Below are 22,759 nucleotides of genomic sequence, written 5' to 3' on the forward strand. Positions count from 1 at the left end.
AAATCAGCCATCATGTGGTCTATGAATTGTGCTATGATCTCATCTTTTGGGGTTGAAATCACGAATTCCATATCTTGATCATCTGATATTTTGATTGAAGTTGTATCAAAAACCATCACCTTGTAAGAGCCCAAATATGTCTGTAAGAAAGCTACCTCATTAGGAGCATTGTATTCTATAATCATCTTTCCTACCTTTGGCTCTGCATCTATTTTGATTTGATTATTCAAACCTTTCCATGGTAACCAAAGCTAAGTAAAATCTGTGGTGAACCATCCCCATAGACATTTGGTCCATTCTTTGCTTAGAAGTAATCCATAAGTTTCAGGAATATCAACCACATGTGTATTAATGACATCTTGAATTTGAGGGTTAATTGTCAACTATATACGGACATCTTTTAACACAACAATGACTTTTACCTTTGTTTTATCTAGTTGTATCACTATCTGATTAGAGGGTTCAGGGATAACCCCCAAATTTTGTGCTATTGATAGTGGCCTAACATTACACAAGGCTCCTGAATCAATTAGACAATTATGAAGATTCTTCCCATATATCCTGATGCTAAGTGGAAAAGGGGGCACCTCAACCTTATCTTTGAACATAGTTGGCATCACTTCCAAGGCATTGGCTCGTATGATCTAGAATTCTCATTAATGCTTCTCGTTGTTGAGGACAATTTTCTAGCATGTCAATATAGACATGTTGGCCTTTGTTCATTTCAAATCCTCTATCATGATATATTTCTTAGTAGACCAAGATGGATTTTTCAATATTGTTGGGACAGTTCCTTGACTCTAATTTTGTTGTCCTCCTCCATGAGGTGGCCTAATGGGTACTAGATTGTTACTCACACTTAGATCAAGAGGACTTGGTTGTTGTCCTCGATTGATTACATCTATCATAGGTTCTTTTCTACCTCTTAGATTATATGTATATTGATTGTTGTTGCAAAAAAAAAAAATCTCTTTAGGCTAGATATTTGGTTCTTGACTAAATGAAAAAGAGAACCCTTCATTGATTGGTTTTTCTACCTGAATTTTTTGTGTAGAATCATAGGATTCTGGTAGCATAGAATTAAATTGTATATGAGGAACATTATCATTCAGTTACAAAATTTGAAACATTTATTGATTTCCATTATAGTAGGAACTATCATTGTTGGATGCATTTTGACCATCATCATACTAATTGATATCTGTATACTGAACATTGTTGTTGTTATTGTCTACAAGAATGCTTCCATTATTTGGACAAGTGTTCTGCTATTGGTTGTCTTTCGAAGCCATTGTTATGATCAAGAGGATTAGAACCACTTCCTCCATTGTTATTCCTAGAATTTTTGTTTCCAACATTGTTGTTGCCAGCAAAGTTCCTATTGTAATTCTAATTGTAATTGTTGTTGTAAATACCAGAATTATTTCTTTGGAAGTTGTTATTTTGTCCTTTTGCCAACCTTAAATGAGTTAACTCATTGTTCATTTGTGACATGGTCTTTTTCATTTGACCAAATTTAGAGGCAAATTTGTTGTCTACCTCAGTGGAAGTCATCGCCTTCTGTTCAAAGAAAGTAGCCTTCGGAGGTTCATACCCTGGGTAAGTTAAAGTAGGGTTCTATAGAGCAAGTGCCTATTGTAATGGAATTGTGTTCATAGCTATGAATTGACTAGGAATCTTAGGTACTCTAACAAGGTATGTTGGTATTGTTGTAATAACTTGAGCTAGAAGCATCAATCCTCCTCCATTGGGATTGGCTTGCTTAGTGAAAGTAATCGGTTCTACGAAGGCCTTGTTCAATGTGTCGATATTCGTTGGTGAAATTATTATTAGAAAAATGGTAGTAAGATGGTCCATAGCATTCAGATAAATTTGAATAGCAGCTTCAATGACTATAGTATATGGTGCTTCCAACTTGCAGTATGACATGTGAAAATAATGGTTGAAGTGGGACATTGTCTCATTTGGATCCTTCTTGATTGATATGAATTGTTGATGTAGCACAACTAGGTTGATGAAAGTCTTAAATTGTTCCAAGAATAATTTTTAAAAAGTAGCCCAATATCTACTACATCTAGGTGGTAGATTGACATACCAATTAAAGGCGACTTCCCCCAAAGAGTAGGGGAAGAACCACATTCTCATTAGCGATATGTTTTTAGTTGCAAATTTCCTTGAATACCTTAATGTGATCTTCAATAGTTCATGTCCTCTCCATAGATGAACCTTGGGAATAACTTTTCAATATTATTTGGAAGATCATTGAGTACACCTATCAAGTTGATGGGTGAATCTATAACATTTGTGTTGGTCATTTTTGCCTTCCCGCCAGAATCACCACATTTGAATTCAACATAGTAACATTCATATGTTTTAAATATCCAAATATTCAAAAGGGGCACGAATTAATTTATGCTAACTTGGTAATATTTCTTTCCCTGTGCATTTTTAAATGTTTCTACAGGCCCACAAGTCACCATCGTCAGATCAAGAGATATCTACGGTTGGGACTATCTCGCTATGGGAAGTTGCATGTTGTTTTTCCATAGCAACATAGCACCTTTTGGCCATGTGTTAGATGGGTCCTCCCTTTCCTTGTTGTTTCTCCAGTGCTGAATTTTGCTAGATCCACGGTGGGTGCTATGGCGCTATCAAAAAATCTATGTTCCTAGCCATTAGCGACATAGCATCCAGACAAAAAGTGATACTGCAGCCTTTGAACTACATGATTTTCTGCCTTATCTCTTTCAACCATTGGTATGCAAGTGCAAGAACCCTTTCCCTCTTATTGGTGTTTTGTAGAGATCTATGATCTACATGACTGTATCTCCTTGGCCTATGAATGATAATATAAGTGAATCTCTCTTTCCTTGTGTCATTCATCTTGGTTTTCTGATTTGCATGTGATTATTAGATTAAATCAAGTCTGAACGTGTATATCCTTAGTTTCATTATGGTTCAATAGTGCATATATGGGCAGATTTTGGTCTGAACACTCTATTTCAGTGCATCACCTCTTTAGAATAGATTAGATAGATTTGCTTCCATGCCCTCCTTCTCCCTTTTCCTCTCCAAGAGTAGTTAGGTGCATCCTAATAGTAAGAGGAAGCTGGCCTTCTCCGAAGACTCAACCTCATAATTCAAGTCCCACAGCTTGGAGGTTGTTTCCATGTTTCACTAGGTTGTCCTCATGCATAGGCTTTGGACAAGTGTGCAAACCTAAGTGACAACAGTTTTTGGCATGCCCGGTGGGACAAATTTTCAAAAAAATTCAAGCATATTGGTGTCAAAAGGGAAGATTTCAAGATCAATACTGAGGAAATAGTACTAGCTTCAGTGTTTAAGCCTTCAAGAGGGTCATTCTTCAAAGTACTTGGCAACTCTAAGCTTCAAATACATATATGGTTCCAGACCAAAGTTGCAGTGATTCATGCCCAGAGTTGAAACAAGGGCATCTTCTACAGGTAAGTTTCAGTATCAAGAGCTTTCATTTTCAAACCCTAGAAGAAGGAAGACTAGAATATCCTTATCACTAGTTAGGAGTGCAATAGTAACAAATACACCTACAAGATCTATCTCTACTCCTCCTCCTGTTAGATCTCAGCCTAGACTGCCATCAATACATATCAATAGATCACTTGTCTATATGGCATTTCCTAGAGCTCATACTTTTGTCACCTTTAATGGTGGGAGCCCTCTCTTATTAACCCAAAGACATGCCATACCAGTAGTTGCCCTCAAAAGTATACCAGAGTTTACTAGTGAAACCTCCATTTCTCCCTCAAAACACATTCAAGAGGTTGCAAATGTCTGCAATATCCATGGTATTATAGAGGATGGTGTTGCAGTTAGGCTCCTAGCCTCATCCTTGAAGGGAAAAGCACTACAATAGTATAGAGGCTTAGCTCACGATTCTATAACAGATTGGGATGGATTAGGAGCAGGATTGTGCAAACATTTTGAGGATATAAGTGACTATTTGTCACTTTTAGAGTAGTTGACTACTATAAAAAGAGCCCCCCATGAATGTATGACTGATTTTAATTATAGATTTCAAAAGACATGGGATAGAATACCTAATTCAGTGAAGCCTGCCCCTGGTAATGCCTTCTTGCATTACCTTAGAGCTTTTAACAGTGATATTGCCACTACAATCCAAACTATGGGAGGAGATACCTTGCCTAATGCTTATGACATAACAATAAAATCAAAGAACATCCTAATACAAGGGGGTAAGCTAGCTCCAAGGCCTGCTATGCCTTTCTTCCCTAATGTTCCAAATCATCAACCCGCAATGCCTCCTCTTCCCACAACTTCTACATCACAATCCCTTGTCCTAGTCCCTCAAGCTTCCACATCTTCAAATGGGATAGATGAAATCAAAGAGATGATGCAATCTCTAATACAGAACATGGATAAAAGAGAAAAGAACCTAGAGAAAAGACTGCAAGATCATGGGAAGAAGCTAGAGGATAACTCCTCTATGATGCAAAAAGTAAGCAACAAGGTGGTGACTTTAGAAAGACATCAATCTCAAGGTAGTAAACCTCATCAATTGCAATATCAAACTCCAAGTAGTGGTAGGCCTCCAAATCCTAATCATTGGAATAATTCTTTTGATCAGAGTAGGCAGGGTGGCCATGCTTCAACCTCAAATGTAAAGCAAAGTAGGGCCATAGTCCCTCAAAACAATGTGGCTCAAGATCAAGATTTTTGTCCCTCTTGTAACTACTCCTATGCCTATTGTATGTGTCAAAAGGCTGAATCTTTTATGGCTTTGACAGTCCAAGAACCTACAACAAAACAATCATACAAGGAGGACCAATTTAAAGATGTCTCAGATATGCAAAGACAGGGTGATTTCTCTTTATGAATCATCAGATGGAGGAGTATTGTAATGTAAACCAAGATTCCATTGCTCATAACACTAGAATGAAAAGAAGATCTATGGAAGATGCTATCCCTCCTCCCAAGCAAGCTTCAACTTCAAATGCAATATCTCATGAGCAAGAAGCAAATAATCAATCAAGTTCCTTTCAGCAGCAAAGGCAAAATCATGGCAGAAAGGATAACCTCATACAATTGTAGCTCCCAAAGCTTCTACCAAAACACCTACTATGCCATTCAGTATGGTAGAGAAAATGAAGAAGACAAATGTGAATATCTCCATGTGGGATGCTATTGCTACTATACCCATGCAAAAGAGGTTGCTGCAGCAAGAATAGAAAAGAATTGAACCAAAGGATCAGACACTTAGTATGGAAAGTGCCACAAGCCTAGTACAACCATCAAGGGAGGTAGAAACAAGTAAAAAGGTTATAAATCCTCCATTTTATGTTTCTCTAATTATAGGGGGCAAACTAGTCAATAATTGCATGATTGATTCAGGGGCTAGCAGTTCAGTGATGCCTAGGTGTGTTGTTGATGCTTTGGAAATGAAATATGAGCCCATTGTTAGGGATGTGTTACAGTTGGATGGTAGTATTGTCAATACTATAGGGATCCTTAGGAATGTGGATATGGCCTTACATGCATGCCCTGGTTGTACTGTAACCCAAGATATCTCTGTTGCTGAGGTCAAGCCATATTTTGCCATCTGTCTGTCAAGAGACTTTACTACCCAAATAGGTGGTTTCATATCTTTTGATTGGTCATATATGTATCTTAAAATGAGATATGGAGCCATTGCTTCAATTAGAGCAGAGCCTCAAGCCCTCTATCATACTGAATCTTACACCCCTAATCCCATCAACATTAATTGCCCTATCCTAGAGATGGATGAGAATGACATAGTGAATGAGCCCACCACTTTCCTAGCAGAGATACCTGATTTTTTCTTGGATGAGTGGGCTAATGTGTATCAATTTGACCCTATGTCAAAAACCCTTGAGATAGGTCTCAGTACATATTGTATATTCAAGAAAGATCCTCTAGTTCCCAATCTTGTGGAGGCTAAAGAAGATATGAGTGGGATATGGAGTATGTACTTTGATGGATCAAGGAATAAAAATGGATCAGGGTTTGGTGTGATGTTCATCTCTCCTGCACAAGTAAGGTACTACTTCTCCTTTAGGCTCCAATTCAGTTGCACTAATAATGTAGTCGAGTATGAATCCTTCATTCAAGGTCTCCTACTTGCTCAAAAAAGAGGAATCCAAGCCTTAAGGGTGTATAGAGACAGTGAATTGGTGGTTAATCAAGTGAGAAATCAAAATACCACCAAGCATGGTTTGCTCAAGTCTTATAAAAATAGGGTATGGGATTTTCTTGAAGGTTTCAATGCATTTAATATTCAAAGCATCCCTAGAAAAGAAAATAGACATGTTGATAGACTTGCAACAATAGGTGCATCTTATGACATGCCAGGGAATCTTGAGGAGGAAAAGAAGCAACAAATGAGAGTGGTAGTAAGGCCTGCTATCCCTGATAACAACATCCACTGGCAAGTGTTTGAGTCTGATGAGAAAATTGTGAGCTTCTTGCAAAATGAGATAGAATTTTCAAAGAGAAATCAGTCAAGACTATAGGATCAGTATGGTGATCAGATCATTCATCTCAGTTCTAATGAATTGCCTAAGGGTCTCATTACCTTAGAGAGTGTTTTTAATCCTGATGACCAAGCAAGAGACAGGGCCATGAACCTAGCTACTAATGAAGGTGACTACACCCCAGTCATGGTTGCTGATGGAAATTCCTTAAACATGGGGAAGGTATGTTCTAAAATTGAACAAGAAAATTTTATTCATCTATGTCAATAATTTAATGATGTATTTGCTTGTAAATATGATTACTTAAAGGGCTTTGACCCAAGGTTGTTTCAGCATACCATAGATTTTATTAATGATGTAAAACCAGTAAGACAAAAACAGAGACCATTGAATCCCAAGATTGAACCATTAATGAGAAAGGAGTTGTCCAAATTGATTGAGGCTAATATAACTTTTTTCATCAAACACTCAGCATGGGTAGCAAACCTTGTCCCTGTTAGGAAGAAGAATGGAGAAATTAGATTGTGTGTGGACTTTAGGGACCTTAACCAAGCTTCCCTTAAAGATTTCCATCCTCTCCCTTTTATGGAGCATATTTTGTCCAAGGTCAGTGGTTCAAAGAGATTTTCATTTCTTAATGGATTTTCTGGCTACAATCAAGTGCTGGTTAAAGAGTCTGATAGGTAAAAGACTGCATTTACCACTAAATGGGCTACCTATGCTTATTTTAAAATTCCATTTGGACTAACCAATGCAGGTGCTACATTTCAGAAGGCAATGGAGATGGCCTTCAAAAGATTGATTGACAAGTTTGTCTTAGTTTACCTTGATGATATCACAATGTATTCTAAGAATGCAGAAGATCATTTTGATCATCTAAGATAGGTATTCCTAAGATGCAGAGAGTTTGGGGTTTCTCTTAACCCAAGCAAGTGTGTCTTTGCTACTAACCAAGGAAAATTATTAGGACATATTGTATTTGAGGATGGCTTAACTATTGATCCAGAGAGAAAAAAAGCAATACTTGCCCTCCCTCTTCCTAAACACAAGAAAGGGCTACAAAGTTTCTTATGTAGAATAAATTTTGTGAGAAGATTTATCCCTAATATTTCTACCATGGTGAAACCTCTTACAGCTATGCTCAAGAAAGGTATGGTCTTTGCATAGACCAAGGAAGGGAAGGAAAGTTTTGAAGAGATCAAGGCAGCCATAGCCTCAGCCCCTACTCTCATGAATCCAAATTTTAAGAAAGATTTCATCCTCTATACCATAGGTGGTGAGTCAAGCATTTCTATTGTCCTAACTTAAAGAAATGATAAAGGTGACGAGTAGCCAATAGCTTTCTTTAGTGAAGGGCTTATAGAATATGAAGATAAATACATCTATGTAGAGAAGCAAACCCTTGCAGTCATTAGAGCTTTAAAGATATTTAGACACCTCTTGTCTCATAATAAAATTTATTTTTTTAGTACCCCATGCCAGTGTGAAGGATTTCCTTTTGAGCAAAGATATTAGTGAGAAAAGAGCTGGCTGGATTACTAAAGTGATGGAATATGATATCGACATTCAGATTACCAAGCTGGTAAGAGGGAGGGGGTTGTGTAAACATATGTTATCATCTCAAGAACCTGATGAGGAATCTGCTATGATACTGATAGAGCATCAAGAGGTAAGAAATAGTGACCCAAGGAGTTGGATGGATGACATGAAAAATTTCTTATTAGGCAATGGATACCCTCAAGGATTAGATAGAACTAAAAGGAGATAGTATAGATTACAGTCAATTCCTTATGTCATAATTGATGATGTCCTCTTTAGAAAAGATTTTAATGGAGCCCTATTAAGATTACTTGATGTAGACCAGGCTAAAAGAATGATCAAAGATCTTCATGATGGTCGTGATGGTGGCCACTTCTCAGCAAGGACAACTACAATGAAGATCATGAGGGCTGGTTATTACTAGCCATCTCTATTTCATGATTGTCATAAGTATGTGAGGAAGTGTGAAAAATGTGCCTTCTTCTCTGGCAAACAAAGGCTTGCAGCTCTTCCCCTTCATCCCATTTAGGTGGACCAGCCTTTTGCCCAATGGGGATTGGATTTCATAGGCCCTATCAATCCTCCTTCAAATTCAGGTTACAAATGGATTTTAGCTACTACAGATTACTTCACTAGATGGACAGAGGCAGTTGCATTGAAGGATGCCACTGAATCTTCAGTTGTTGAGTTCCTTGATGGAATTGTGACCAGGTTTGGTGCCCCTTCAACCATTATTTCAGATAATGCTAAGTCTTTTGTTGGAGCTCAGATTTGTGCATGGGAAATGGATCATAATATCTATTTGAGCACATCCTCAAATTACTATCCTCAGGGTAATGGTTTGGCTGAGTCTTCCAACAAGAACCTGATCAGGATCATGAAAAGGACAATAGAAGATAACCAGAGGTGTTGGCATAAAAAATTGAAGACTGTACTATGGGCTGATAGAATAACACCTAAAAGGTCAATAGGAAATTCACCATTTGTTTTAGTCTATGGCAGAGAAGCAAGGCTTCCAATTTCATTGGAGTTCCCATCCCTAGAGCTAGCTCATCAGATGGAGTTGATTGAAGATGGTGCCATGACAGTAAGAATGGAAGAACTGATGGAGCTAGAAGAGAAGAGAAGTGAAGCCATGCAGACCCTAGAGACACACCAGTAGCAGGTAAAAAAGAGTTTTGATAGGAAGGCTAGGGCTAGAATCTTTAGGGAGGTAGATTTGGTTCTGAAATGGGATGCAGATAGGGCAAAACTAGGAAGACACTCAAAGTTTGATACATTGTGGAGTGGCCTCTATCTGATTGTCAGTTGCAAACAGGCCAATGCTTTTCAGTTAAGCAAGCCTAGTGGTGAAATTTTTCCCATCCCAGTCAATGGGGTCTATCTCAAGCCATGTTTTTGAGGGTTTGAGATTCCATGTATGTAGTTAGTTTAGTTTCATTTCTAGTTTGTTCCCTACTTTTCCAAGAAGTGTACGAGCACAGGATTGTCTTCGTGAGACAACAAGTTTTGAAATTTTGAAGGCTGTAGAAGGAGGTTTTGGTCTCTGGTTCTAGTTGTAGAGATAGGAGTTTCAGGGTTTCCCTCTCAGAGGTAGGGTTAGGGTTTCACAGTATACATAGGATCCACATCTTTTTGACTCTCTAGCCTAATGGATGCATGAGGTCACTGGTCTACGCATAGCTGGCTTACGTCCCCTCTGAGTCACCAGATTTGTTGGTCATTTTTGCCTTCCCGCCAAAATCACCACATTTGAATTCAACGTAGTAATGTTCATAGGTTTTAAATATCCAAATATTCAAAAGGGGCATGAAATACTTTATGCTAACCTGGTAATATTTCTTTCCCTATGCATTTTAAATGTTTATGCGAGCCTGCAAGTCCCCATCATCATATCAAGAGATATCTACGATTGGCGCTATCTCGCTATGGGAAGTTTTACATTGTTTTTCCATAGCGACATAACACCTTTTGGCCATGTGTCAAGTGGGTCCTCCCTTTCCTCATTGTTTCTTTGGCACCAAATTTTGCTAGATCCACAGTGGGTGCTATGGCGCTATCAAAAAATTTGTGTTCCTCGTCGTTAGTGACATAGCGCCCAGACAGAAAGTGATACAGCGGCAACATTAGAAGGAAGGTGGGTTCCAAGTATGCCTCGTCAGATATCAATGATAGGATTTTTTAGACACGTTGGCAGTTGGTCAATTTTTTCATTGGCTAAAGTATGACTATGTAGAATGTGGGTCCTGCTTCACTTGGCAGGCCACAAATGAGGATTTGTTAGATAGGTTGCCACATGGCCAATTTCTATTGGTTGGTATACTGATAGGTCAGATCCATCTTGCTCGTTGCCAGGTTTCCAAAAATCAATGATGGGTGCTATCTCGCTATGGAAAGCTGCGAGGATATTACACATAGTGACATAGTGCCTCGGCGATGTGTGGCATAGATGACGTAATGGGCCCGCCCTTCTCTAAAGTAATATTATAGCTCATCCTCAGTGGTAGTTGTCAGGTGGGTCATAGTATAGTGGTGATATTTCATTGGTCCACTCAGCCAACTAAGTGTGCAGTTGTATAATTTTGTTGATCACCGTAGATCTAAGGACATCAATAGTGGGCGCTATCTTGCTATTGGAAATTGCTCAGAGGTTACCCATAGCAACATAGCGTCATTGTGCCACGTGGATCAGTGGGACTAGGTCTCACCAAGATGAGTATGCCAGGTTGTGCCAGGTGGTTGCCAAGTGTTTCATGGGCCCAGAAGTTTAAGGGCAGAGTGCAGTAATATGACGAGTCTTCATGATCATCAGATCAATCTGAATCAATGGTGGGTTCTATCTCACTATGGGAAATTGTTTGGAGGATATGCATAGTGACATAGCACCTTGGTGACATGTGTCCTAGTGGGTCTAGTGCAGGCAGTAACAGTTAGATGCACTAGCAGTTAATGTGACTATCGCGGTCAGGGTTGCAAGGTGGCGTAGTTAGTAAAGAAATATTGGTCAACCTCGGGAAGACCTTGTGGGTGGTAAAGAGAAATGAACCAATTGGTCCATGTGGCATGTTTCACTTACAGTGTTTAGCTGACTCACTGACTCTGCTGATTCATGCACCAAAAATGATAAGAAATTGAGGTTTTACACGCATCTGATCTTATGATCGATTCCAACCACCAGAAGTAAATGTGAAGCATGCAAAGACACTCTATCACCCTGATCTAATATATCTACTTGGTCAGAGCAAAGTTATAGAGTCACCTCTATCTTTTTGAGGCCCTATTTTAGTTAAAGATCAGATTTCATGGTACCAAAAAGCTATATTTAGATCAAATTTTCTCCATGATTGTTCTCTACAGGACTTAATGGCAGGTTTTTGCGAAGTAATTACAGTTGGAGGACACCCCAATTATGCCTGAGTTATAAAGGCAAAATTTTATGAATTTTGTAAGGGGACCTTTCTTTGTTTTCTTTGTTATTGCTCTGCAGATTCTCAGTGTAAATTCCCCTATGCCTTTGAACTACATGATTTTTTTCCTTATCTCTTTCAGCCATTGGTATGCAAGTGCAAGAACCCTTTGCCTCTTATTGGTGTTTTGTAGAGATCTATGATCTGCATAACTATACCTCCTTGGCCTATGAATGATAATATAAGTGAATCTCTCTTTCCTTGTGTCATTCATCTTGGTTTTCTGATCTGCATGTAATTATTAGATTAAAGCAAGTCTAAACATGTATATCCTTAGTTTCATTCTGGTTCAATAGTGCATATATGGGTAGAGTTTGGTATGAACACTCTATTTTGGTGCATCACCTCTTTAGAATAGATTAGGTAGATTTTCTTTCATGCCCTCCTTCTCCCTTTTCCTCTCCAAGAGTAGTTAGGTGCATCCTGATAGTAAGAGGAAGTCGGCCTTCTCCAGAGACTCAACCTCATAGTTCAAGTCCCACAGCTTGGAGGTTGTTTCCATATTTCACTAGGTTGTCCTCGTGCATAGGCTTTGGACAAGGGTGCAAACCTAAGTGACAACAATTTGCAAAAAAGGCCATTGGAGGATTTGGTAGACCTAGGGGTGGTTGTTGTGGAAGTGTTAGAATATCTGGTGGTCCACCAAGTGGTTATCATGGAGGAAAAATTGAAGAAAATGATGAAATGTTGAATGGAGATGGTTGAATTCGAGGTATTATTTTGTCACTGTGGGGTTTGTAACAATGGGTGAGCTCAAGCAACTCATGTGCACTTGGTGAAGATCTTAAAGCTTGCTAAAATGGGGATTCTAGATCAAAATCCTCTAGTTTGCATCAACTTTGGAAAAAGAACACCTTTGTAGAAGTACACTTTCTCACAAATGAGGTGCACCACAAAATTTAGCACACCAGTGCACCAAGTGCAATAGCACACCTAAATTTCTTGAAAACTCAAAAAAAATCCTGAACTTCTAAAAAGTGCAGAATTTTAAAGTTTTGACAATTTTTTCTTCTATTCTAAAAATTGAGGCCCTCCTTCTAGTGCCACTTTTGTTGAGCTGTCATTTGCAAGATGCTTAATGGCAGGAATTCTTTCAAACTCCTCTCTTGAAAAGTTAATTTGAGAATCAACTCCAAGGCTCTGGGTGATCTTGTGACCTACTAAAATCCACTTAGTTGAAGATAAATGTGAATGTTCATGAGGAGGCCTTTGTTGGTTTTGATAACTTCGGATAAGATATGAAATCTATTCTTTGCATCAAAAGAATGAAACACACCAAAAGGAAACTATGTTTTTGTATTTTCTATTTTTATGATGAATGCAACTAATATGAATTCCTAATTTAACAAGGGGTTAAAAAGAAAATAACAAAGATAAAGTAACTAGAAAATTAAGCAAATAACATGGAAATAAAATCCTAACAGACATAAGCTACGAGGACAACATGTCTACTAGTTAAGCCTTTAAAGAAATCAGTAGGTAACTAATGAAAGTAGGAGCAGTGCTTCCTTAATTCCACTGATGCAATCTTTGATTGGATTTTTTAGCAAGTGTAAGATGTTTCACTTTCCATCAAATCACAAGGCCATGGAAAGTGTGCTCATGCGAGACAAAAATTTATGCAAGAAAAAAATTGGTGATCTCTTCTTGAACTAGATACATTAGTAGAATTTGTAAAACCATAGAAAACACCAAAATTAAAAGATTGAACAACCAAAAATAATGCAATAAACCTTTTGCTCAATTACACTTCATGAACATACATTCACAAAACATAATACATTTAGGCAAGAATCACTACACTCCAAATGCGAGCACCAAAAGAATATATTATTGCAAAATAATGGTGGCCCTTATTACATATTACAATCTTGTATTTATAAGAAATCATCTCCTCAATTTGTGTTGAGAGTGAGAGACATCTTGATGCAAACATATGCTTCTAATTTATTAAAACAAACTAATTATATACAAACTGACTATCTAATTGTTGCTTAGTAGGACTCCATCCATTTTTATATCATTAATTGGATGCATGAGCCTTTACATTTCATAAAACAAAGAAATCATGAGAGGAAAAGAAGAAGAGAGCCTTCAGTTGATGTAGAAGTGTTTGGAAGTGTCAAAAATAGAAGTTCAACCTTCATTGGGCATCTATCTAAAACTACTGCCAAAATGCATTTCTGATGCATGGAAAGTTCCAATTTTGGGAGTAGCAGTTAACTACCAGTGCACCTCTGAAAAAGTGCACCTCGGCAAAAGTGCACCTAGCACAACTACGCAACTCTAACTTCTTCAAAATTATTTCAACACATTGTTGCAAAAGTGCACCAACACACCTAGCACACCAACACAGCAGCACACCTCAATGGTCCAAAAATGCAAAATTTCACTCAGTGTCAAAAATGAAATTCTGGCTTTTGGGTTTTGTTCCCCTTCATAACAGAGCTATGTCTTGATGCTTGCCCTTGAATTTATCTATTATTTTAGTGACCTTTGCCACATCTGGTAAATCCAATGCATTATATTTATCTTTGACTTTTGCCTATAATTATATACCTCTACATAGGTTTCAACAAAATCCCCTAGTTTAGTATCAAGCTTTGATAGTGCTTCTTCTATCCTAAATGCTTTCTGAATATCTTCATCAAAAATCTTCCTAAATATTTGAATGACCACCTCTACTAGTATTAGTTCCTCTCATACATTGTCTTCAAAAATGTCTAGACATGCATCACTATAGTGTTTCTCAGCTTCCAAAATTTTCTCTCAGGCTTGGTCCTTGAGCCAGTGGATCTTCACATGTAACGATTCCATTACTTTATTACTATCTGCTATCTTCTCTATCCAATCATCAATTAAATCTAACTCCTCTACCGTATATACATCCATAAGCATCATATACCTTTGGCCTTTATCACCTATAATACTTGTAGATCCTTTCCCCGTGTATGTACCTCATCCATAAGACCAAAATCTTGATTCAAAATTGTTACCATTTTATCTACATTATCCTACATAACATGTAATAGCTTAACATTCCCTTGGATGATGACCATGCCATTCTCCTCAAAAATTTATTTCCATTACTGAAAAGCATTCAAGAATGGATCCAATCTCACCACCCCCCATCTATCTTTTCAATTGCTACATTTATAGTCTCTTCGGGGTTGGCAAGGTCCAATGGGCCAACAAATTCACTCAAATATCCTTTTAAGATTTCATTCTAGTGTTGAAGTGTCACCAACTCTGTCCCATCCTATTCTAGGCTTCTAAAAGCTTCCTTCATCTCAATTATGACCATCAACTTTGTTGTTTCCAAGGAAGGTTTCCCGAGCATGACCTCTTGAATCTAATAAACTTGTGGAGTTAGTTCTTCAATGTTTGATTATGGAGGAGGAAGAGCTATGTGAGAAAAGAGGTCTTGATTCAAATCACTCATAATGAAGGCCAAGGGTTGCACTTCTTTAGTAAGTGAATCAGGTTTCCTTAGCATTTCTATTAGTTCCACTATGTCCTCCTCTTCTGTAGTGAATTGTTGCTTCTTCCTCCTGATTACTTCTTTTTAGAGCCACCTTGGAACATTTTGAGCTAAAGACTTTCCTTTTGCAGATGAAGGAGCTTTCTCTACTATGCTCTTTCCCTTATTGCTCCTCTTTGGGGTCTTTTCCCTCTGTGATGGCCCTTCTTCTGTAGTCTCTATTTCAATGGAGCCCATAGTTCTCACCTTTGTGCCCTAGGAAGTTTTATGAGGTTGTTTATCTATTTGTCCCTCTTCTGACACTTCACTAGTGGATTTTTTTGTGGCTCTCATTCGATTTGTACCTAAACCTATTCAATTTATGTTCCTCAAGGAGGAGGAGTAACCGATCCCTTGTTAACACAAAATGTGACTTACACCTGAGATGTGGATGTAGGGACTATTTTGAGTCCTTGTGACTTGGGGGCATCTAAGTCCAATCCTCCTATTGAGGTTGATTGGTTGGTGTATCTTTGATCTTATCTCCAATCTACTCAGTACCTACAAGCATGAAGTCAAAATTTGACATCTTGAAGACATCAATCTCCTCTACATACTGCTCATCAATCCATTACTACATCTCATCCTCTAATGTAGTAGTTTATAGAGGTTTGTCTAGGATTCATGGAGGCATAGTTGTAGAAATTCTTCTCCTTTCTTGTTCAATGGCTCTAGCTAACTTGGTTCTCTAACTTAGTGGAAAATCATCTTCTTCATCCTCCTCATCCTATTCTTCTTCTTCCAAGATAGATTCTAGAATTGATGGGATAGGAACTACTTTCCTGATCACCCTTTGCTTCTTTTTAACTGAAGTCTTGATCTTTCTTCCCTTTTTAGGCATAGAAGGGGATGTTTGTTTTGCTTGACAGGGAGGGGAGACATCTTGGACCTCAATCCCTATCTATGTATGGCTTGGTGTTGCTAGTGGCACTTGAGGATCAACTTGGACTTGTTGAGTTCTAGTATCTTCCAACCCTAGTACATTTCCTTGCCCTTGCTATGGAGGTGCTAAGATTTTACCCTCTTTTGGCTCAACTCTTGAAGGAGAAGTTATTTTCCTTTTGCCCCCTCCTTTTCCCTTCTAAGCTTGATAGTATCCAACCAGTCTATCAAGTTGGTATATTATTTCTGGTCTTACAAGAGATTGAGCTACAAAGGTAGGGATGGTGACTTTCTTCCCTCTACCTTTGGTCGGGCAAGCTTGTACATGAAAAATCACCATTTCAAGAATTGGATCAAGCTTAAATGGCTTCTTAATCTAATCATGTGTCATTTTAATGACATGTCTCACCCTATGGTTGATATCAAAATTATCCTCCCTATCAACCTTAGCATTCATAGCGATGGGAGCAGAGAGAGCGGGTGTTTTCAAAATTCAAATTCATGCAAGATCAAGAATTCCTTGGATGGTCTATTTTGGGTCCCTAGACTGGAGCACAGACAGCAAGATGGAGGCTATCTGGCTGCTCCTGGCTCTGGGGACAAGTCAAAAAGTGCAGTTGGGGGTCCAGCTATCCTAATCAAGGAAGCAGCCAATTCTCCTTTGGTTTTCAAAACAAACATGCAAGGACCTACAAAATGGTCTTCACTCTTCGGGGTTAAACGCTCTGGTAAGTCCTCTTTCCCGCCTATTAAAACTATTCAGAATTTGGTGATTGGATCTTGTGCAATAGCCATCCCAGATGAGATTGTGGATCACAATATTCAGACTATTGCTTCTACTTTGGTTGGGAAATTTTTTGGGGCCTAGACCGAGCATTGATGAAGTTAGGCAGCTCATAAAACATAAATGGGCTCTCAAGGGCCAGGTATCGGTCACAGTTATGGCGAAAGGTTTTATGTCTTTTGATTTCACTTGCTCGGAAGACCTCGCTAGCATTCTGAGTGAAGGGCAAATGGGCCATGGGTCATTCTTCCCTTGTGCTCTAGAAATGGTCATCTGGCATGAGCTTGAATGATTCTTTTTTCGCCCAAGCTCCTGTGTGGGTAAGACTGCCAGAGCTGCCACTTGAATACTGGAATGAGGACATTTTTGGGGGTATAGCTAGGACCTTTGGGGAACTTCTCTCAACAGATCCGATTACTGCTTCCAAGCATCGCCTCAATTTTGCGTGCATCTGCATTGGGGTGAGAGATGGAACAGACATGCCTGAGTTTGTTGAACTTCATTCCAAACTTGGAGTGCACAACCAAAAAATCATTTATGAAACGATCCCCTTTGCGTGCTTCCTCTGTTTGAAGGCTAGTCATAAGGCCCACCAGTGCCCCAAAGAGGCAAAGAAGGAGATCGTGAAACTAGTCATCCTTGATCATACCATGAAACTTGCTACATGCCCTTCTGGTAAGGGAAAGATGAAGATGCTATGGAGGCACAAACTTTCTATGGCACAGGGGAGAAAGGTTGTTAGCCTAAAAGACGCAGTAGTGAAGGACACTATTCAGAAGGATCCCCCCAAGGAGAATATCATTCCCCCCCCCCCCCCTTGAACAGGGCCCTGTCTTGGAAAAGATAATCTCAAACCCGTTGGAGAACCTTAAGGTGCAGGTAAGTTCCCCCTCCTTAGCCATCGGTCCCGTTGTGGAGTAGAATCTCCCTCAGGAAACTATAGTACAATTTTCTCCCGCAATGGAGGAAGTCCCTCTTTTGGGAGCTACAGTGTTGAATTGCCTGGAACGAGAATCCCCGGCCCAGGAAGAGGATACCCAAGCTAAGTGTCTTCCCCTTGAAAATACTCTGGATTCTCTGGGGGTCATCACTGGAAAGGGGGGAGATTCTTCAGCCCCTATAGGAATTGAGGCCAAGCTTCATCTCCTCATTAAGAACACTGATCCATCACAGCTCGCCCTTTGGGAAGATAGGTTAGATAACAGTGTGATAGATAGCCTTGATGATTAGTGCATGGTCAAGAAGAAAAAGAAGAACTAGAATAAAACTTCCCCCCCCCCCCTATCTCCTACTTCAACTAGAAGTAGGGTTAAAGCTGATATTGGGTCACCCCCTAAGGGAGCAGGAAGAAAGAACTTAAATCAAATTCTGCAAGAAGAAACAAGAAGGAACTTGGCAGATGGAAGCCAAAGGTCCATCAAGGATTTCTTAGGAAGTAAGAAATGAAAATTATCTCATGGAACATAAGGGGCCTTAATGGGGCTCACAAATAGGAACTCATTAGAAATATGATTAGAGACCAAAGACCTGACTTTCTGATGTTACAAGAAACTAAGATGAAAAGGGACCTGGTAAGAAGGATATCTTTCAGTAAAACTTTTTGCTGCGAAGCTTCTGATTCGGATGGAGCTTTAGGTGGTGTCCTAACCTTGTATAACATCAGAGCTTTCAAGTTAACTACTCTTTATAGCTCTACTAATGCTCTTCTTTGTAAGGTTTTTCACATCCAAAGCAATGAATCTTGGCTAATTCTTAACCTATATGCCCCCAATACCAAGAAAGAAAGGAACTGCTTCTGGACCAAGCTCCTTGGCATCTTATCTAATTGTAACTTGAATAAAGGGATTATAATGGGGGACTTCAACTCACCTCTATCTAATGCAGACAAAAGGGGGGGTCATGCCTTGGATCAGGATAGCAAATGCGACCTTGCTTCGTTCATTTAGAATCATGCTTTCCTAGATTTGGACCTTCAAGGTGGCAGCTTCACTTGGTCTAATAGAAGAATTGGGGGTGATAGGATCCAGCTTTGTCTTGATAGAGCCCTCATCTCCCTCTAATGGCTCCTCTCCCACTCCTATAGATTATCCCTACTCCCCAGAGTGGGCTCTAATCATTCCTCGATTTCTCTTTCTGCCTCCCCCCTTTCCAGCAACAAGGCCTTCCCTTTTCGCTTTGAGAAAATGTGGCTCTCACACCCTGCGCTGGAAGGTAATATTTCCCATTGGTGGAGCATTGAGGTTGAAGGCACTGCGATGTACAGAGTTGCCTAGAAGCTGACAAATGTGAAAAGAAACATCAAATCATGGAACAGAACTGACTTTGGCCACATCTTCCAGGAGAAAGATGAGGTATCTGATCAGCTCTCTTCTATTCAGGATGAAATCCAACATTCAGGATACAATGCACATAATAGCCAACAAGAAAAGGTCATCCTTTTGGATCTACACAACATCATATCTAAGGAAGAGCTTTTCTAGAAATAGATATCAAGAGTCAGTTGGTTGAAGGAAGGAGACCACAATACCAGATTTTTTCACCTGACCACCCTTAAGCACCAGGCTAATAATAGAATATCCAACATTATAAAGGGCCAAGTTCAGATTACCAAAGAGGATGAAATTGAGAAGGAAGTTGTCTGCTACTTCTCATCTCTCCTCTCTATTGATCCTTCCCTCTCTGGGTCTGAACAAGAGGAAATCCTGGTGACCATTCCCCCAATTCTTCAAGATTACCACAACTCCATGCTGAAGGCAATCCCCTCCTTGGAGGAAATCCATCAGGTCCTCTTCTCTCTCCCAGGGGATAAAGCTCCTAGCCTGGATGGTTTCCCTACTTTCTTCTTTCAGATCTTTTGGAATGTTGTGAAAAAGGATGTGGTTAAAGTAGTTTAGGAGTTCTTTGGAGCCAGGAATTTGCTTGAAGAACTTAATGCTACCTTTTTGGTCCTCATCCCTAAAATCCTAGGTGATGATTCTCTAGATAAATTCAGACCCATTAGCCTCTGCAATTCCTTCTATAAGATCATTGCCAAGGTTCTCACTTCCAGGCTCCTCAAAGTCCTCCCTCTGATTATCTCTCCTCAGCAAACTGGCTTTGTCCTTGGTAGGCAGATCCTTGATTCAATTGTTTCGGTTCATGAGGTTATCCACTCTCTTGAGGTGGGCAAAAAGGAAGGATTCCTTCTTAAGCTGGACCTGTCAAGCTTATGACAGGGTTGACTAGAAGTTCCTCTTTGCTGTTCTTCATGCCTTTGGCCTCGATGATCAGGTTTGCAAGCTCATCTCTCAGCTTGTGTCTTCACCCTCTTTTTCGGTTCTGGTCAATGGTCACCCCTCTCCTTTCTTCTCCCCCTCTAGGGGTCTAAGGCAAGGAGACCCCATCTCTCCGGTCCTATTTGTTATCATGGAAAAATGCCTTGGTAGACTCATTCAGAAGAAGATCAGGGATAGGTGTTTAGTGGGTTTGAGGTCTTCTTCGGGTCCATCCACTTTCACTCATCAGCAATTTGTGGATGACATGATTTTGGGGGGATATGCTTCAGTTTGGGAGGCCAGGACCTTCAAAAGCATTCTTAATTCCTACACTAGGGGTACTAGCCAAGCTATTAACTTATACAAGAGCTCTATCTTCTTCCTCAACACTCCTCTTGAGAGGTAGAGGAAAATTGCTTGAATTCTGGGTTGTGGCATTGGGTCCCTATCGGCGACTTATCTTGGGCTTCCTCTAGGCTCCAAACCCTCAGACTCCTTTTGGACAAGCATTATCGACAACTTCAACAAGAAACTTGCTGGCTGGAAAGGGGCCACCCTCAGTCAAGCAGGCAAATGCACCCTAGTTAACTCAATTCTCCAAAACCTCCCCACCTATGCCCTCAGTCTCTTTAGAATTCCGATTAAGTTTGCAAACAGAATGGAGAGGATTCAGAGGGACTTTCTCTGGACTGGAACTGATGACTACAAGAGATACCACCTGGTAGCTTGGGACCAAGTTTTCTTGCCCAAAAGCCAGGGAGGTCTTGGAATCAAGAAAATTTCTCACCTCAATCAATCCCTCTTAGCTAAACTCCCTTGGTGCATCTTCCAAGGCAAAGGGGTTTGGAGGGACATTTTGGCTGAGAAGTACCTAGGAGGCTTGTCTCTCTCCTCCATTTTCCAAGGGGCTGAGCTGTTGATGGGTTCTAACATTTGGAAAGGTATTTTGAAGGCCCTTCCCCTTGCTAAATCCAGGGCCAAATGGAAAGCTGGAATGGGAGACAAAATCCTTTTTTGGCAAGACAGATGGCTTTTTCAGGAACCTCTTAATAACCATCCTTCATTTGGCAAGTGGGCTGATCAGGCAATAGGTAGATATGGTATGTTGGTTAGGAACTACAGAAATGGGAATGAATGGCACAATCTGGCAAAGCTTTTGCAAGATCTTGAGCCTTTGATGGCGTCTTTGAATGCTATTAACATCAACTAGACAGGCGACGCCTTAGTCTGGGGAGAATCTTCTGGAGGCCATTATATTGTAGCCTCAGGCTATCTTTCCCTTGTGGGAATAGGGGAGAAACCTATTTGGGCCAAGGCCTGGACCCCTGGATTAACTCCCAAAATCAACATTTTCTTTTGGCTCCTCTTGCAAGACAAGATCCTTACCCTGGATAATTTAGCCAAAAGAGGCCAAATTATTCCCAACAGATGTTGCCTCTGTAAGAATGACCTGGAAATGGTTAATCACATTTTCATTCACTACCCCTTTTCCTCTAGAGTGTGGAGTCTTTTGACTTCCAATATGAACTCCTACTGGTGCCCACCAGCCAGTATCCAGGATTTCTTCATTCATTGGAGAAGCAACCACAAAGGCCTGGAATCCCAAATTTTGAGTTCCTAAATTATCCCACACTTTTGCTGGGGAATCTGGAAGGAGCACAACAACAGGATATTTAGAGATAGAGAAGCTCCTGAGGGTATTATAGCAGAGAAAATTGATGGCCTCATGAAAGAGAACTATTCCACAACTAGAGATGGAAACATAAAGGACGGAGGGAAAATTAAGACTAGGAAAGAAGATAGGATCAAAAGAAGATAGCAGGCTTCTTGGTCCTTCCCCCCCAAAAATTGGCATAAAGCCAATTTCAATGGAGTGGCTAAGGGGAACCCTAGTCCCGCCGGATGTGATGGAATCATAAGAAACAGCTTGGGAGGGGGCATTGCTGCTATCTCCTCCCCTATTGGTCACCAAACCAACCATTTGGCTGAAGCCAGTGCAGCCAGACTCATTGTTAAGCTAGCCCTGGACTTAGGGATCGAACAACTGTGGCTTGAAGGTGACTCCCTAAATATAATTAATTGTATTTTAGGAGTAACCAAATCATCATGGACCATTGAAAGCATAATTGAGGACCTAAAAATGGACTTGAGAAAATTTTAAAATTACCACGTCAGCCATGTCTACCATGAAGCTAATGTCGTTTCTGATTAGTTCGCAAACACAGTGGTCACATTCAATTCGTGATGATGTGGGGAAACAATAATCATTTTTTGGCGACGGCTATTGAGCTCATCCTAAAGGAGCAAATTCAAGGTACCAACTCAAAATCTTTTTATGATGATGAGACATGCTAAGTCATGTTTTAAAAAGGGAATCAATTGGAGTTATGCAAAACCCCCACCATTTCATAATAATGTGTATAGATTACACGAGCAGAAGAAAGCCAGAGTTAAACCCAAAAACACGTGCATTAAAGCTCTCGCCCTTAGCGATTTGTCCATCTTTGAGCTCTGCAATTCTGTTTAGGGTTTAGGGTTAGAGTGGCATAAAATCACAATGGTGGGAGAAAGGATTAGAAGAGAGCCATGGGGAGAAATGGAGAACTGGAAAGAAAAAGGGAAGGTTTGGAAAAAACTCCAGAAGGGTGGCATAACCAGCTTCATGGAGAGGCTCCATGGTTTCGACGTGGCGGTTACCAAGATTATGGTTGAAACTTAGCACAACGAAAAGGTCATAATTGATGGTGTCTCCCACCAAATCATAGAGGGTCTCATAGCGGAGGTGACAGGCTTCTCCTAGGAAGGCATTAGCTTCTTCAGGGATA

This window comes from Cupressus sempervirens, chromosome 6 (genome assembly GCF_028749045.1).
Source record: "Cupressus sempervirens isolate cs-2001-9-10 chromosome 6, ASM2874904v1, whole genome shotgun sequence".
In the NCBI taxonomy this organism is placed as follows: domain Eukaryota; kingdom Viridiplantae; phylum Streptophyta; class Pinopsida; order Cupressales; family Cupressaceae; genus Cupressus; species Cupressus sempervirens.